Below are 17232 nucleotides of genomic sequence, written 5' to 3'. Positions count from 1 at the left end.
TTTACGTGTTGCGTTGCATCGCGCCGCGTAAACATAAAACCATGTCTGCATTTGTGATCGGAGAAATGACAAACAAAAAGCGCTATCTACACTGCTCAAAACTCGTTTGAATCGTCAGTGGCAAATCCTTTAAATATGAAATGTACTTACAGTCTGTGAGTCAGAACAGCCGGCATTGTAGTTTACTCTCCCAGGATCAGGAAACAGTCCTCCATAAAATGTGCTGCACACATCTGAATATTTAGGTTGAACTGTTCTGGAACAATGTTGTAAATACAACTTAACCACTGATTTCTAGTTGTGTCCTCTTTTGGAAGGCCAAACAAAGTAGTTTCGCTTTCACAATGAAACACACAGCGTCTTCACAACATGGCGGCAGCAACAATACTACAGCGAGAATAAAAGTTACACCTTCTTTCTTTGCGTGAACATTTGGGCGGCGTTATGCAAATCTTCCCACATCGTGATGTAGATATGTGGGGGCGTGTTAGAACGAGCCATTTTAGGTAGGCGTGGCTGACTCTTAACTTTTATAAACAATATCTCTTTGGATTTGAGACTTTAGTCTTTGCAACTTTACAGATCTTCTTTATGCACCAAGACCTTGTAACACTCCAAAGAGAAAGGAAAAATTGAAATCGCATCATATGACCCCTTTCATTTGTCCATAACCAGTTGGCTAGAAGACTACTTAAACAGATAAAAAATGTAAATTAATATAAAAATAGATTTTAAATTGTATTTCTTTCCCCATTGGTCAAGTGTTTTTCTCTCTTTATTTATCTACCAAGGTGCTACGGGAACAATCAATCTGAAAATGTCTGTTGATGTAAGAACATAATTTGTGTATGACAGTCAGGGACCAAAAATTTCATATAAATATTTACAGTGACTTAAAAAAAGCACACACAGCTATATAGTGCAGAAACCATGATTCAGCTGCAGTATGATTTCACAAAACAACTAGTTTAATAGCACAAACACACCTATATATGGAGTCTATATTAGCATGGGTTAAAAGACCAAGCTATTAATGTAGGCTACACAATAGGAAACGAAGTACTTTCATTCTTTCTCTTTTAGACTGCGCTGCGTCGATTGTCGAGCTCACTGATGTGAACGCGTCGGTTTGGTGATCTGCTGGCCTGGTCTGCGCATGAGCGAGGACGCACAGGGAGAGGAGTGGGACTGGGAGCAGCTGTGGCAAATGTTCCACCAGTCCAGCAATCTCGAGATGAAAAGACCATTTACGACTGAAGAAAAAACTTTAACGCACTCTTTGAGCGGAATCTAGTGAGGAGAAGCGCGTCGGACGTCCGCGATCACCTGCGAAGCGTCCAAAGTAGCAGATCGGCGCGTTTTCTGAACTCACTGCAAACAAAATAACAACCCCGAAAAACTGACGATAAAAGCCTACAACTGACACCAGACCGAACCAGGGCCTCGGTACACCGTCCTCTCCTCAACTCGGACATTTACCCTGCACTATTTCAGAAAAGCCCTTCTTCTCTTTGTGAAACTCGGAAAACAATGAAGACTTAAACTCATGTGTTAGCCGCTGAGTGTGTGTGTGAATGAGTGTGTGCTCATCTCCTCTCTTCTCCAGGAAACTTTCTCCCGTCGCTTTAAAAGACTGGAAGCAGAAGAAGCTTTAACAGACTCGGAGAAGAAGCTCAGGCTGTCTTCTTGTTTTCTGCATGGAGGTGAGGGGCGAGGACAGGGGATCGGACGGCAGCAGAGGCCCCGACTCGACCCACTTTCCTCTCAACAGCAGACCCTCGCGAGCACGGCTGATGGATCCTGACATGATGATCTACCCCAGCTCTGGAGGAGAGGATCTCACGGGGAGAGCCGCTGCTGCCGGGTGCGAGTCGCCCTCCTCGGATGGGCCGGGCAGCAGCCGGATGTCGCCCACCGACGGGCCCACGGTCTTGCCACCTTTACCGCCGTCTGGAATCGGGGCGCAGGGGAGCGTGGATGAAAGTGATCAACAGGATGGGCCAGAATATGAGGAAGAGGAGGTTGTTTTCCCCCTTTCAGCGCCGCCCACCAACCAGTAAGGATTCATCTCGCACACATGTGTCTTATGTTAGTAATTCATGATGGGAAAGCACTTCTGACATGGGATGGTTGCAGCCGTGTTGTGATCATCTTAATGGTTGTGTGTCAAAAAGTAGTTAGCTATCTACTTCCATAGGGTTGATTACCTTTTTTGTTGTTGTTGTTAACTGGCAGCTGTGGTCACTAGACATTTAGTGTGGGAAAAAATGAGGTAAAATACAGTGCTAAGTTGCAAGCATTAAGAGAAAGATGACAACTCTATACGCCTAGATTCGTATGTGTAGTAATACTATATTAGCTATTGATAGTCTCAATAATGTAGCTAATATTGATATAAATGCACGTTTACTATCTCAGACAAAACACCATTAACATGATGCTAGTATAAGCATTAAAGGGTTAGTTCACCCAAAAATGAAAATTAGGCCGTGTTTTACTCACCCCCGAGGCATCCTAGGTGTATATGCCTTCTTTTGAAACTCAGAATACACAATTCTTTAAAATATTTTTAACAAGAAATAGTTCTAAAACACTGATTCACTGCATGAATTATTTTGTTATCAGTTATATATACTGGATTGATTCATGACTCATTAAATGCTCATTTAAAAAAGGGTTAGTTCACCCAAAAATGAAAATTAGGCTGCGTGCAAAACCACGTTCATATTCGCGCAATTTTTTGCACAGCTCATCAGTGAACAACGGCTCTGTGTAGTTAATGCTGCTCAATGTGAAAGGCCGCAGGTGATGGAGATTTACCGCTGATTACAGAACCGGCTTTCTGACAAGATGCGCATTAAATATCGCATGCGATTTATCGTGCAGCCCTAGACTGAAGCAATGCAACACCCGCTGAGTGGCATTAAACAGCTTGAAAGATCAAAGACAATTTTTAATATAACTCTGACTGGATTCGTCTGAAAGAGGAAAGTCATATACACCTAGGATGCCTCGGGCGTGAGTAAAACGCAGCCTAATTTTCATTTTTGGGTGAACTAACCCTTTTTTAAATTAGCATTTAATGAGTCATGAATCAATCCAGTATATATAACTGATAACAAAATAATTAATGCAGTGAATCAGTGTTTTAGAACTATTTCTTGTTAAAAATATTTTAAAGAATTTTGTGTAACAATCGTGCATAATTCATATTACAATTATTTAATTTTTTACTATAAACAACGTTTCTAATTGTAAAATATTTACTGTTACTCTTTTTACTGTATATTGTAAAATACTTGCAGTTAACTAGGTTTTTACTGTAGCATTTTTACATTTCTCTTACATTATTCGACAGTAAACAGACAGCTAGGTTTTGATACAGACCGTTGACAAGCATTCATAAGTAGCAAATGTAACTATCTGTATGCATATATTTAAATTTAACAGACACACTTGTCAAGTCACTTTGTGACTTTCATATGATATACTTTACTTCCTCATATTGCAGAATGCGAGGTTATGTATTCTGAATTTGTGCCATTTAGTTATGGGTTAGCCATATAATTTACCACTTTCTTTCATCAGATATATAGTCTCATGTAAAAAAAAATTCCACTTTATTCTGCCACTGCGTCTTTTTTTTTAGTTGTGAATTATAGTTTTGACCTATGCATTGCAATAATATGGTGTTTTGAATGTCTTTGGTGTATCTAGACCTTCCTTCTGCATACATTGTTGAAACCACAGTTAAATAATTGTGACTGCTTTCTGTGTCATCCATTATCATATTGGTGACAAGATCAGTGGCTGAGTCTAATGAAGAATGTCAGGGTGGTGGCATAGTCTATATCACGATAAGCTAAACGATAGTGTGTAATTTATTGTGGCTCTCTCATATCTTTGGTTGCTCAAGAGTAGGTTGATAATTAGGCCTGGAGTTTTATATTGCGCCCAGTTTTTTCAGCTCATCCTTAAACTAAGGTAATCAAAACTAATATCAGTGTTTCAATATTTTACAGTAAAACATAATTTTAAAATACTTGAAAATAATGTAACTTCTGTTTTACTGTATATTGTAAAGTAACTTACACTTAGCCAGTGTTAAGTAGCGTTTTCAGTTTTCAATTATTTTTAAATTGTGCACCATTGTTTCAGCTCCTCCAAAACACAAACACTATCGTCAGTTTTCAATATTTTACAGTAAATACTTAAAAAAAAAAAAAAAAAAAAACATTGTTTCATTGATGAAACCAAAGCATGATTACTTTAATAAGAGACCTGCCTATGATTTGACAGCAGCTCTTACTCCAATTTTAAAGCAAAAATTGTGAATCAAGGGATTTCGCAATGATAATTTGGATATCATTTCCTGTTGGTTGTCAGTGGTTTCTTTGAAAGTGCTCAAAGCTGTCACAGAAAGCATGGGGGTGATTTATTTAGATTTTCAGTATCATACATGGCTTTTTCAGATGTCTTTTTTTTCTTTAGTGCTGCACAGTGCAAAAGAGGGGGAAAAAACAAGATCACAGAAGAGATACTACAGTGATTTTATAAGTTTGCCTTGTGAATCGTGCACTGCCACTCTGCTGCACACAGTTGTTAGCGCTTGAGATACACTTGCCGTAGACTGGTGACCCAATTATGACGAAAGCTTCCAGATGATTGACTCTGACAGACTCGACTGCCTATAAGGCTGGGCACAGTGGGCAGTGTTGTTTTCTGATGCACCGATTCTGAACCAGAGGTGCTCCATAAGCTTATATTACTGTATGCACTCAACAACTGCTGAATTTGCACCACGATGAGGTGTAATTCACATTTCAGCCCTTATCTGCTCAAAATGGCTTAGGCTGTGACATAATAGAAGCCTGTGTTGGCTCATGGCTCAGTGCACGTCTAAAATATGCAACACCTTTGCAGTGAAAAGGAAGCACATGAGTGTCCCATGCGATGTAGGTGACTAACAACTTGCAGGCTTGTTTTATTTGTGGTGTATATTTTGACACCAGGATGTCAAAAAAGACTACTTCTTGTGCAGACAGCACATAACTTGTATAACCAACTTGTATAGCTGCATGCATATTCTCTTGATTTCATCATTTCCAGATCCACTTTGAATTTTCTTTTAAATTGAGGCAGTTGTTTCAGTGTTTTCTCAAAGAAGTAGGTTGAATGGCAGTGCAGTGTGGTACACATTCTCCGGGTTGGATGCGGTCCTGCGTGTCAGAATGTGTGACTAAAGTTAGTGCTTTAGTCGCGCACAGAAGACAGCCACGATCGTTCACACCTCTCTGCTGCGAACTTCATTCATAAACAATGATGCCAGCAGTGGAATAAATATTTCACAGATGCTTTCTACTGTTTAACAAAGACAAAAAAGAGAGCATGTGAAGAGCGGGGCAATTCTTCGTTGTAGCACCGGGCCTTGAATGCAAACAAACAGCACTGTGGAGAAAGAGCAGGTTGATTTTGTTTCCACGAAGATTAGAAAGGATTTGGAGTCATAAACAGTTTCCCTCAAGAGCTGGAAAGAGAGGGAGAGTTTGATTTGGAGATCAACAGCGGTGCACATTGTGTCTGCTAGATAAGCAGTTGTTCAACAAACTCACTCTCCGTCAGGGGCTAATTGAATTGCCTTCTTTTTAAGAAATACAGGGACTTTGGAATGCCAAGTGGCACAGCCAATTGCAGAAACTGCTGGTCGCTGTGGTGAAATATGTTCTTCACACAGTCAAGAGGCTTATGTGGTAGAAAAGTCTTCTCTTTCCAATTTTTTTTTTTAACAACTTCTCTAATTTATTGTTTTTGACTGCATTCATGACCTTATGTGTTTAGTTAAAGCAGCAGTTTTATTTGACAAGGATTGTTTTTAACCATTTCTAAATTGGTCTTAAAGGAACACTACACTATTTTTGAAAATAGACTCATTTTCCAACTCCCCTAGAGTGCACCCATGGTGCAGCAGGCGCAATGATATTACGCAGTGCCTGAAAATAGTCCCCAGCACGCTCCCTGTGCAAGCAGGTGGTCACGTTGGTTATGTTGACGGAAGTTAGCCTATTTTCAGGCACTGCGTAATAGGGCTGAACGATTAATTGCATTTGCGATAATATCGCGATATGAAAAAACGCGATTTTTCAGTCGCAGAGGCTGCGATTACATGGTCACGTGACACGCGAGAGTAAAGAGGTGTGTTCGACTTGAAGATCAGATCGGTGTATGACATCAAAGTACGGCTCGAGAAAGCATAAGGAGACGTCTGCTCTTTTATAGCTCTCGCAGTACTTTGATGACACACACCGATCGGTCTAAGAGATGGATCGGTTTGTGAAAGCGAAGAGAAAAGCCATAGATGAAGTCGCACAGACCCAGGCAGGTGCTGGTCATTTAAAAGCTAAATGCAGAAAATATGACTAGGCATATCTTGCTCTCGGCTTCACTCACCGGGTCTATACAGTCTATGTACCGGACACTACAGATGTCACGTCGTGGCGCAACAGCTCTACACTGGACGCGGCAAAGCGACCGTTGCAAGTCATTTTAACTTTGTGTCAGTACATCATGTCGCGCCGCATCCAGTGTACACAGCGTCACTGATTATAATGGTTCTACTGTATTTTGCCGCTCGCGTCCGGTGTAGACACGGTGTTTAATGTCGTTGGTGAGGAGGAAAGCCTGTGTGTGTCCTATGCCTTAGTGGACAGTATGAAACCCACAAAAAATATATATTTTTTATAGGTTTAAAGGGGGGGCGCGACAAAAAAAGTTTGAGAACCACTGGTCTAAAGTTAACAGACCGTGATTAGTGCAGTCCACATGTTTACATATGTTTATTACAGTGACTTAATTAATTACCTAAAGTAGTGTGGTAAAGCAACAGATTTGTTTTTATATTTCTGCAATCTACTTCAGTTTGTGTGATTTGTTACTGACTTTCATATTAATGTTTACACCAGGCTTATTTGTCAATGCTTTATGTTGTCATAATTATTACATGCTTACAAGGTTGGAAGTTCAACAAATCAGTCAATATACTGTGATTGTAGTCGTTAAATAAAAATGTAATTCATATCAATTCATGCATCACCTAATTTCATCGTAACATATAGGCCTGGCCTACAGAAAAGAACATTTATGTTTAATCTATCTAATATTGTGTTGGTCATACTATACAATGATATAGCTTGACTTTGTTGAATAATACAGAACATAAAGAGCTTTAAAAAATAATTGCATATTAAATCGCAATCGCAATATTGGTAAAAAAAAAATCGCAATTAGATTATTTTCCAAAATCGTTCAGCCCTACTGTGTAATATCATTGCGCCTGCTGCACCCATGGTATGGCAGCAAAGTTCCTTGATTATTACGCCGGAATGAGAGTATAGTTCCTATAGCCACATCGGCCTAGAAAATCGCAACTTTTCATTTTCCGTCGGTCTTAGTACACGATGTAACTATCCAGTTTTAAATAGGAAAATTATAGAAACCCTTTGGTCATTTTTGAGCGAGAAGCTGACAGTCTAATCAGATTCAATGATCTATGCTAAGCTATAGGGTTGTGACGGTGAGGACATTTTCCCACAGGTTAATCGATGTGTAACAACACGGGTAATACCGGTATCACCGTGGGGGCGGGGCCGTTCCCTCTTTTCCTTGCTTTCCTTCGCTTTTAAATAGCTTGTAAAAGCTGCGTGAGCATTTTACTTTCACTTTCAAATAGTGGCAATTCGGCATAAAGCAATTGTTCGTTTGAATTTTCCCTCTTTTCCTCGCTTTCCTTCGCTTTTAAATAGCTTAAAAGCTATCTTCGAATTAGTGGCAATTCGGCGTCAATTGCTTGAATGCAACAACAAAATACAACGTCAAACTCACTTTAGCCTATATATAAAACATAGAACTTTTATTAACAAAACGAATAAAAATACACCATGCTATAGGGAAGGCTATGCCTAATATAAAATAACTTACATAGTTTAAATTGGTATACAAAACTGTAAATAAGTAAACATGTATAATATATAACCAAATAAATAAGAACAAACGTTTATTAGCAAAACGAATAAGAAAGCTTGGAGGCACAGCATACACCTTGATGTCAAATAAAATAAATAAATTATACAAAGTTTAAGTAAAGTAAAAATCAGCAAACACTGTGGAACAATTAAATAAGAAACGAATGTTTAAAAAAAAAAACTTCCAAAATCACCTTAGATAAACGGCAAAAGTCAACAGGCTTTTCAAAATCCAAAATATTGCCAAACAGGCGCTTTTGCATTTCGTTTCGAAACGAAATCATCCGCCATCATCTTGTCTGTCTCACCTCACTCTTCTTGTCAGTCAGCTCGACTCACTCTCCTCACTGGATAAATGAAAACTGATCTGTGATACGACTGTCGTTTGGCACGCTGCATTGAGCAGCCGCGTTCAGTTTTTAATTGTAGTGTCTGTTCTTTTACTGAACTAAATGATTTTTATTACTACAAAAAAATCTAAACGACGGTATGGGTCGGTGCCGCGCTGGGAAAGTGACGTAACCGGTGTTGCGGCTTAACACCAGTATAACTGTTAGCACCGTCTATCGCGGCAAGCCTACTAAGCTACAGCTAAAAGTGCTACCGCCAGACCCGGAGATCGGCTGAATGGATTCGAAAACGGTAAAACTCAACAGTTTAACTCTAGGGGAGTTGGAAAATGTTCCTTTAAGTCGTCTGCATTTACTTTTAACCACCTCCTTATTGCATGTTTTAAAACATATGAGCACCAGGATGTATTCAAGCATCGCACATTTCAGATCATGCCTTGTCTGTTTATGGACATCTATTGATTTCTCTTGAGAAGAACGTAGGTCATGTAGGCCAAGCTGATATGATGTTTTTCCCCATTATACTGTAAAAGGTCTAATGCTGTAAAAGCTCAGCTCTTTTATGGATTGTCTAAAGACAAAAAAATATATATATTAAATGTCATATGTTCATGAGATTGCATGCATATTAGCAATATATTTCAAAAGCTGAATAATCAGACAATTTTTGGAAATTGAGATTTTTGGCACACAAGCATAATTATGCTTCATACTCTGTATGTCAAACTAAGAGCAACAGAAACTATTTATATCAGTGACGGCAATGCAAAATGAACAAAGCAATACTTGAATGTTAGTTTGAACATTTTAATAGCGTAAACAAATTTGAGGTAAAATATCTGTTTTTAATTAACAAAAATACTCTAAATTATAATTATAACCAACAATTCTCCTGCATGATTCACTTGGATTGAATGAACTGAATACAGTCTGTGATTGTCATTTCTGCAAAGGATATTTGTGGTGGTGCCTTTGAATTGAAGAAATGTAACATAATTGTTACTTAAAGGATTAGTTCACTTCCAGAATAAAAAAAAAATCCTGATAATTTATTCACCCCCCATATCATCCAAGATGTTCATATCTTTCTTTCTTCAGTCGAAAAGAAATTAACGTTTTTGAGGCAAACATTCCTGGATTTTTCTCCATAATATAGTGGACTTCAATGGGACCCAACGGGTTGAAGGTCCAAATTTCATGGGAAAGTGACGTAACCGGTGTTGCGGCTTAACACCAGTATAACTGTTAGCACCGTCTATCGCGGCAAGCCTACTAAGCTACAGCTAAAAGTGCTACCGCCAGACCCGGAGATCGGCTGAATGGATTCGAAAACGGTAAAACTCAACAGTTTAACTCTAGGGGAGTTGGAAAATGTTCCTTTAAGTCGTCTGCATTTACTTTTAACCACCTCCTTATTGCATGTTTTAAAACATATGAGCACCAGGATGTATTCAAGCATCGCACATTTCAGATCATGCCTTGTCTGTTTATGGACATCTATTGATTTCTCTTGAGAAGAACGTAGGTCATGTAGGCCAAGCTGATATGATGTTTTTCCCCATTATACTGTAAAAGGTCTAATGCTGTAAAAGCTCAGCTCTTTTATGGATTGTCTAAAGACAAAAAAATATATATATTAAATGTCATATGTTCATGAGATTGCATGCATATTAGCAATATATTTCAAAAGCTGAATAATCAGACAATTTTTGGAAATTGAGATTTTTGGCACACAAGCATAATTATGCTTCATACTCTGTATGTCAAACTAAGAGCAACAGAAACTATTTATATCAGTGACGGCAATGCAAAATGAACAAAGCAATACTTGAATGTTAGTTTGAACATTTTAATAGCGTAAACAAATTTGAGGTAAAATATCTGTTTTTAATTAACAAAAATACTCTAAATTATAATTATAACCAACAATTCTCCTGCATGATTCACTTGGATTGAATGAACTGAATACAGTCTGTGATTGTCATTTCTGCAAAGGATATTTGTGGTGGTGCCTTTGAATTGAAGAAATGTAACATAATTGTTACTTAAAGGATTAGTTCACTTCCAGAATAAAAAAAAAATCCTGATAATTTATTCACCCCCCATATCATCCAAGATGTTCATATCTTTCTTTCTTCAGTCGAAAAGAAATTAACGTTTTTGAGGCAAACATTCCTGGATTTTTCTCCATAATATAGTGGACTTCAATGGGACCCAACGGGTTGAAGGTCCAAATTTCAGTTTCAATGCAGCTTCAAAGGGCTCTACATGATCCCAGCCGAGGAATAAGGGTCTTATGTAGCTGCATTAAAACTGCAATTTGGACCTTCAGCTAGAGCCCGACCGATATGGGTTTTTTGGGGCCGATAAAGATTTTAAGCTGTCATATGGTCAAGTTACAATGTGCCCCTCAGATGTTCAAGTCAAGTCTGCTTTATTGTCAGTTCTTCCACATGTACAGCACATATGCAGATGTTACAATGTGGTCCACCTACGGGGCATGTTTTCACATTTCACTTCCATTTTTTGAGGGTAAATAAAGAAAAACGTATACACTGTAATTATGAAACAAAGCGACATATTTGTACTAGACAAGTGTAAAATTACTGTGGATAAAAAAATATATATATTCTGAACCCCATGTGGATTTACACAAACTGAGAAAGTCAAAAAGTGTTACTTTGTGCCCCGCTCTCCCCTACCTTACAATATAAATACACGTCTCGCGCACTTCAATGCCCTTTGAATGTAACGTGTACGTTCCCTTGGAACTGGAATCATTGCGGAATTTCATATGAAGTCCACTTCGCAGGGCACTTGCTGTCAAATAAGACAACGCTGAACAAGAGACCTCCTTACTGAAGTGAAAGTGTTGACTGGTGTCACTATCTCGCGAATGCGCCGGCGGAACTCCACCAAATTCGGGGGATCCCTTCGGGACCGCGAATTTAACCAGCCGTAACTCCCGAACCCCAGGGGCTATCAACGCGGGGGTGGTCTCATTCGAAAGAGAGCCTCGAGATGTACACTCGATTCTAAAGGGATCCCCCGAATTTGGTGTGGATTTGCCACGCCGTTACGGAGATATGGCCATTCAAAGTTTCAATGGTTTTCCATAGACTTAAGCTTTAAAGCGTTTCATCCAGGTCGCCAGTAGCAAACAATGGAGCACGCTCTGCTGGACAAACTAGGCAATTACGCCATTTCAAGCATTTTATCTGCATTATATGTTCTGTAAAAAAAATGTTCATATCGGCGGCATATTCGCCGATACCGATATATCGGCGACAGGCTCATATCGGCCGATAATATCGGCAAAACGATATATCGGTCGTGCTCTACCTTCAACCCATTGGGTCCCATTGAAATTCACTATATGGATAATGTTTTCCTCAAACTGTTTTCTTGATCTTATTAGGTTTTGGAGCAGAGCTATTGTTTAAAATAAGAGTTTATAAGATTTAAAATCACAGTGTAAAGTATTCCGATTTAAATTTAGTCACTAATGCTAAAAAGCTGATGATAAATGGATTTTAATTTCTAGGAGATGATAGGAGTTTGCAGATAGCCAAATTATATAACTTTAGGAACAATCTCAAGTTTAGCATCTTTCACTTAGCAGTGACTTTGGTTTATTTGAAAAAGACACAGACCTTTTTCAACTAGCAGCAGATTCGTGGATCAGCGTACAGGTCTTGAGGATGTATTATCCATCCCTTGCTTGACCCCGTTTCGGCTCCTGCCGCACAGTAACTGCTCGCTGAACATGGGCTCTTTAGTCATCCATCTGTGTGCTGGAGGACAGTCCCGTGTGCTGACTCTAACAAGCTGTGTCACTCCATCATGTGTGAAGAAAAACAAAGCTGTTTGGCAGCTGCTCCCAGACCCAGCACATCTCCACCTTTTTTCCAGTGTGGAAACTTCTGAAAAATTGCATAGCTAGTCCAGGCACTTTATATAATGGTTGGTTGTTGAGGAAGCTGTTCTGACCTGCTGAGTTTGCTCATTTACGGAGTGTAATATTTTTATGTTGGCATTAAAAGGAAAGCTTAAGTTTGAATCTGAAGGGTGTGGGATGCCGAAAAGTTTATCCAAAATTGAAAACTCTACCATTATTTACACACACAGCGAACAACACAAGGGTGGTCAAGTTGTGTCCTCCCACTGCTTTTAGCATCTCGTATCCCATTTGTCCCCTCCCTTCCTGCCCTGCCTGCTCTCTTTTGCTGAGCCGTTTCATACTTTGAATTATTTGAGCAACTGCCTTCACAGAGGAAGGACATCAAAGGCAGACAAGGCAATTCTTCATCCTCCAGCATCTCTTAGTTAAATCGTTCCCTCAATGGAGTGATAACCAGCTCGGATTATTTCACTTTTGGACATCAGCTAAGACTGTGCCAGCCCCACCTCCACTCGAGTTTCTGCTCACTGACTTAAAGAGCTGTGTGTTGAGCACACTCAAACAGCAGGTTCTCTGGGACATGGCGACGACCAAATGGGAGGTTTGTCTTGTGAGACAGAGGAGACGGACCCCGGCGACTAAGCAGCTGAGCGGGATTACTTTGTGAGTGCGTGAGAGCGAGCCCGAGAACCCAGGATGCAGCAGAGGATGAATTCAGCGTAAGTGGGACATGAAGAAGTGGGACAGACTCACAGAATATGGAATGAAGAACTTCCATATTTTCAGTTTTGCCCTCTTTGTCTCGTCTGTTCCATTCTAGTTGTAAAAAATTGTTTTAATAATAATAAATAATAAATTATTTATTGATAATAAATAAACTTGTGTTTTTTTATTTTATTTTTTATTTTATTGATAAGCACAGTTCTGACCAGAGCTGGCTGATTTATTGCACATCATATATTGACAATGAATGTGCATTAAGACAAATGTTTTAATATCATCTCTGATTTAAAATAAGCAGCAAAAATTGCTTTAAAGTTGGAACTTTCAATCCATTTTTATGAATCACTTAAAAACAATTATCCAAGCTGGAATAATTCAACACTTTGATTCAAGATGAAACACTTAGTTTCATCATTACTGTGGATAGATAGCTAGATAGATAGATAGATAGATAGATAGATATTGTGTAAAATTATATATAGTTAAATGTATTGCTATTTATTTACTGTGTTTTGTAATATTGGTGTCTGCAAATGAAAAATAATTCAGTATTTGATTTTAGCAAATGGCTGCAATATAACAAAGAGTGAAAAATTGAAGGGGGTCTGAATACTTGCCGTACCCACTGTATATTTTAATAAAAAAAAAAAAAATTTTTTAAGCTTAGTCCACAGCTAACCCAGCCCTAATTCTCGCTGGAGATTTATTTTTTGGCCATAATATTTCTCTTGCATTTTAATATAATGTAATATATTTTATTCTATAATTTGTATATATTTGATATATTATTTTACATATATTTTGTATATTTTATTTATTTATTTATATATGTATATATATATATATATATATATATGTATATGTTATAGTTTCTGTAGTATAAACTATGCGTTTAGTGACTAAATACTAATACACTCAGTGTCTTATTTCAAATGACGAGTGATTGTCTCAGGTGGACAGATGTTAAATGCACGAATTTGTAGTTGAGCGTGGTTACATAGTGCTTGTGCTAAGAGTTGATTAGTGATGTTTTTCTTCATTATAAATGTTTTAAACCATTTGAGGAGGGCAAAGTTGATTATTCATCAGTTTCAAACTGTCATGAAGTTTTCACAACAGTAATGCTATTTTTCTGGTGTTCAGATGGAGATCATCAGGATTTGCGGTGTCCTCTGTCCTCAGAATGAGAGATGGGCTCATGACAGCTGACGGTATAGTGGAAGGGCACTGCTAACATAAGGCATGTGTGTGCAGCTTCATTACTCTGTCATGCTGATGAGCGGTGACGTGACAACTTTAGAGGTGTTTTTGAGGTAGTCGAAACCCATCAAGAGAGATGGATGAGTTGAAACTACTTGAGAGAGCGAATACGACCCCTCAATCAAGTCTCAACAAGCCTGCTCTGCCCTCGCTTCCACCAAGATGAAGTGTTGTAAATTGAGAGGTCCAGCTCCTTTTCTGATGGCTGGGACGAACTAATCGCAGAAAGGTCATGTCCTGTTTTCAGCGAGCCAGCTATGAAGATGAAACATCCAGGAAGAATATTGTCCTCCTCTGGTATCTTGTCATGGCATTTTTGGTGAATAATTCAAAAGCCTAGTATGGATCTAAAAATACAGCCATTGTTTGGAAATCATAACATATTCAGGTGCTGAGAGATTTGTGCTTGAGTGCTGGAACTTTCACTCTCTTATTGGGTTAATTTCGCAGCCAAAAGAGCTTTTTCACTTCATGTGTGAAGTACCACTTTTATTCATTATTAGTGTCATTATAATGTCCTGTTTGTGGGTTAACGAGCACACGGTTAACTAATGCATAGCTCTCCTATTTATGGTTCAGAGCTCCGTTGTGTCAAAGCTGTGAATGTAGTTGCTGATGACGTGCTGCTGTCTGTGGTTGTAATCGTTTATTTTTGTCTGCTGTGCTGCATATATCAGTTGATTTCCATTACAGCGAGGCACAAAAAGGGCAGTGAGTATCAAGGCATGTGAGTGGTTTGAGTGTTATTGAGAAAGTGTCACCTGTCCACCTCAGCACACTTCCTGTTCCTCTGCTTTTGCATGAGTCGAGTTTGAGGCAACAGACTTTCACAGTCATGCTTGATATATATTAGCTTCAGTCATCTCAAATGCAAATGTATAGCTGCAGATCTCTTGAGGTCAGAGTGCGTATTGAAGATGCTCAGTTTGAGGAAACCTGGCTTTTGGCCTGTGCTGAAAAATAGGCAGATTGTTGCGCTAGAGTGTAACCATCATTGAGATGTCAAAGATGAAGTGTCAGTTCTCTAGATTCCTGCTCTTGGTCGCTGTTATATTGAGAAGTTGTGTTTAAAGCACAGTTTTTAAGCAGCCTACCCTAAATGACATTGTATTTTAGTTTGCAAACAGTATCTAGAAATGTTAGACATATTTATTCTGCAGATGTGATGTTGATATGCAAATGCAAACTGTCATATTATAGCTGTGATGGATTAGTTGTCATCTAATCCAGCAGTTGAGTTGATGGCGTATCTAAGAATTAATTTTTTTTTGGCTCACAAAACTACATGCAGATTTTTTTCTTTTCTTTTTTTGTTGTTAAAAACTAGTGGAGTGGAGTCGGTAGAATAAAATGATCACATTTAATGATTTCTTACCAATGTTTAAAAAGCAAAATAAAATAGTAATAATATCATATTTGGTTAATGTAAATGTATTATATGTATTATTAATTGTATTTATTATTTCATATAATAAGTACACACATTTAGGGCCCTATGATTTCCGAGACGTAGAAAATATGGATTAATTTGCAGGATTCAATCATAAAAATGCACTTGCATCTGTGAATATTAAACCGTAAAATAAGACTGCTATTTAAATATGAAGTCCGCATATACTGCATGTTTTAAAAATAAGTGTGTATCATATAAAATATAGAAAAATTAAAACAGACAACAAAGAATTGCTGGGGGAAAAAATGTGTATATATATATATACACATTTTTTCCCCCAGCAATTCTTTGTTGTCTGTTTTAATTTTTCTCGTGTGACGAGACACTTATCCCACGAGACGACACAAGACTGGGTTCACGAGGACGAGATGAGATTTTTAGACTTTTTTTAAAGAAATCCTCAATGATCAAATATATAGGGAAAAATGGTCTTTTATTCAACTGAAAAACACAAAATGCAAAAAAGTAGGTGCATTTTGAAATCAACTTGTACTTTATGAAATTAAACATCTATTTTAATAAATTTTATGCAGTAATAAACGACATGTAAACACTGCAAAATGTTTTGCCACAAACTCAGGCAAGTAATTGCACAAAAAATATAAATAGTATAAATAAAAATAAATAATAAACAACATAAATATCCCTTTAAAGTGGAAGTGAAGCAGTCAGTCAAGTTTACATTATTTAGTAAACTGATTTCCACTTTAATAGAAAAATATATAATAAACACGATTAATGTATCAATTTAAAAGAATCAAGCAGTGGTTGCCAAACTGGGGGGCGCGGCAAGGCTGAGGGATAGTTAGGGCCCTATGAAATCAGTTTTATTTTTTTCCAAATTCCGTTTTTTCCATTTCAATTTTTCTCGACTCCTTTTTAACAGTTAAATTAAATTGTATTCATTAAAAAGCATGTCTAATTAATTAAAATCATTAAACTTATACATTTTCACATCAATTTATTAAACGTTTAACAAAAATTGCATGTGAAGTAGGCCCTATGAAATTTTTATTTTTTCTCACCATATTATTTATTGTTACCAAATTCTGTGTTTTAGCATGTCTAATTATTTGAATGCATAAAACAACTTAATTTATTTTATTTTTTTCTTAAAGTAGCCTTATGAATTTTTTTTTCCCTCAGAAATTCTGTGTTGTGTATTTACATTTTTCTGGTTATCAAATGAAGGCATAAAATATAAATTTAATTGATCATTTATCTTTTAATTAATGAAAATTAAGCAAACAAGATTTTTTGGCAAACAAAGGGGATTTACTATTAAAATTAAAACATGTAAATGTTTTGTGTGATTATTCCTTAAAAAATAATGTTTGTTTCATTTTAGTAGTAGTAGTAGTAGTAGGCTATGTACATTCTACTGAAAAATAGTTATAAGCACAATGTCTTCAAATCAAACCAGACTTTTATTTTGACGGGTTGCCGTGAATGCCTTTACAGTTCTGTGTATGTGATATGACGCTAGTTTTACTCAAATCAAACGCTAAAATGCTCATGAAGTGACTC

This window comes from Sinocyclocheilus anshuiensis, unplaced genomic scaffold, assembly GCF_001515605.1.
Source record: "Sinocyclocheilus anshuiensis isolate Anshui unplaced genomic scaffold, SAMN03320099.WGS_v1.1 scaffold577, whole genome shotgun sequence".
Taxonomy (NCBI): domain Eukaryota; kingdom Metazoa; phylum Chordata; class Actinopteri; order Cypriniformes; family Cyprinidae; genus Sinocyclocheilus; species Sinocyclocheilus anshuiensis.
The sequence above is the reverse complement of the archived record's forward strand: the minus strand, read 5'-3'. Positions refer to the sequence as shown.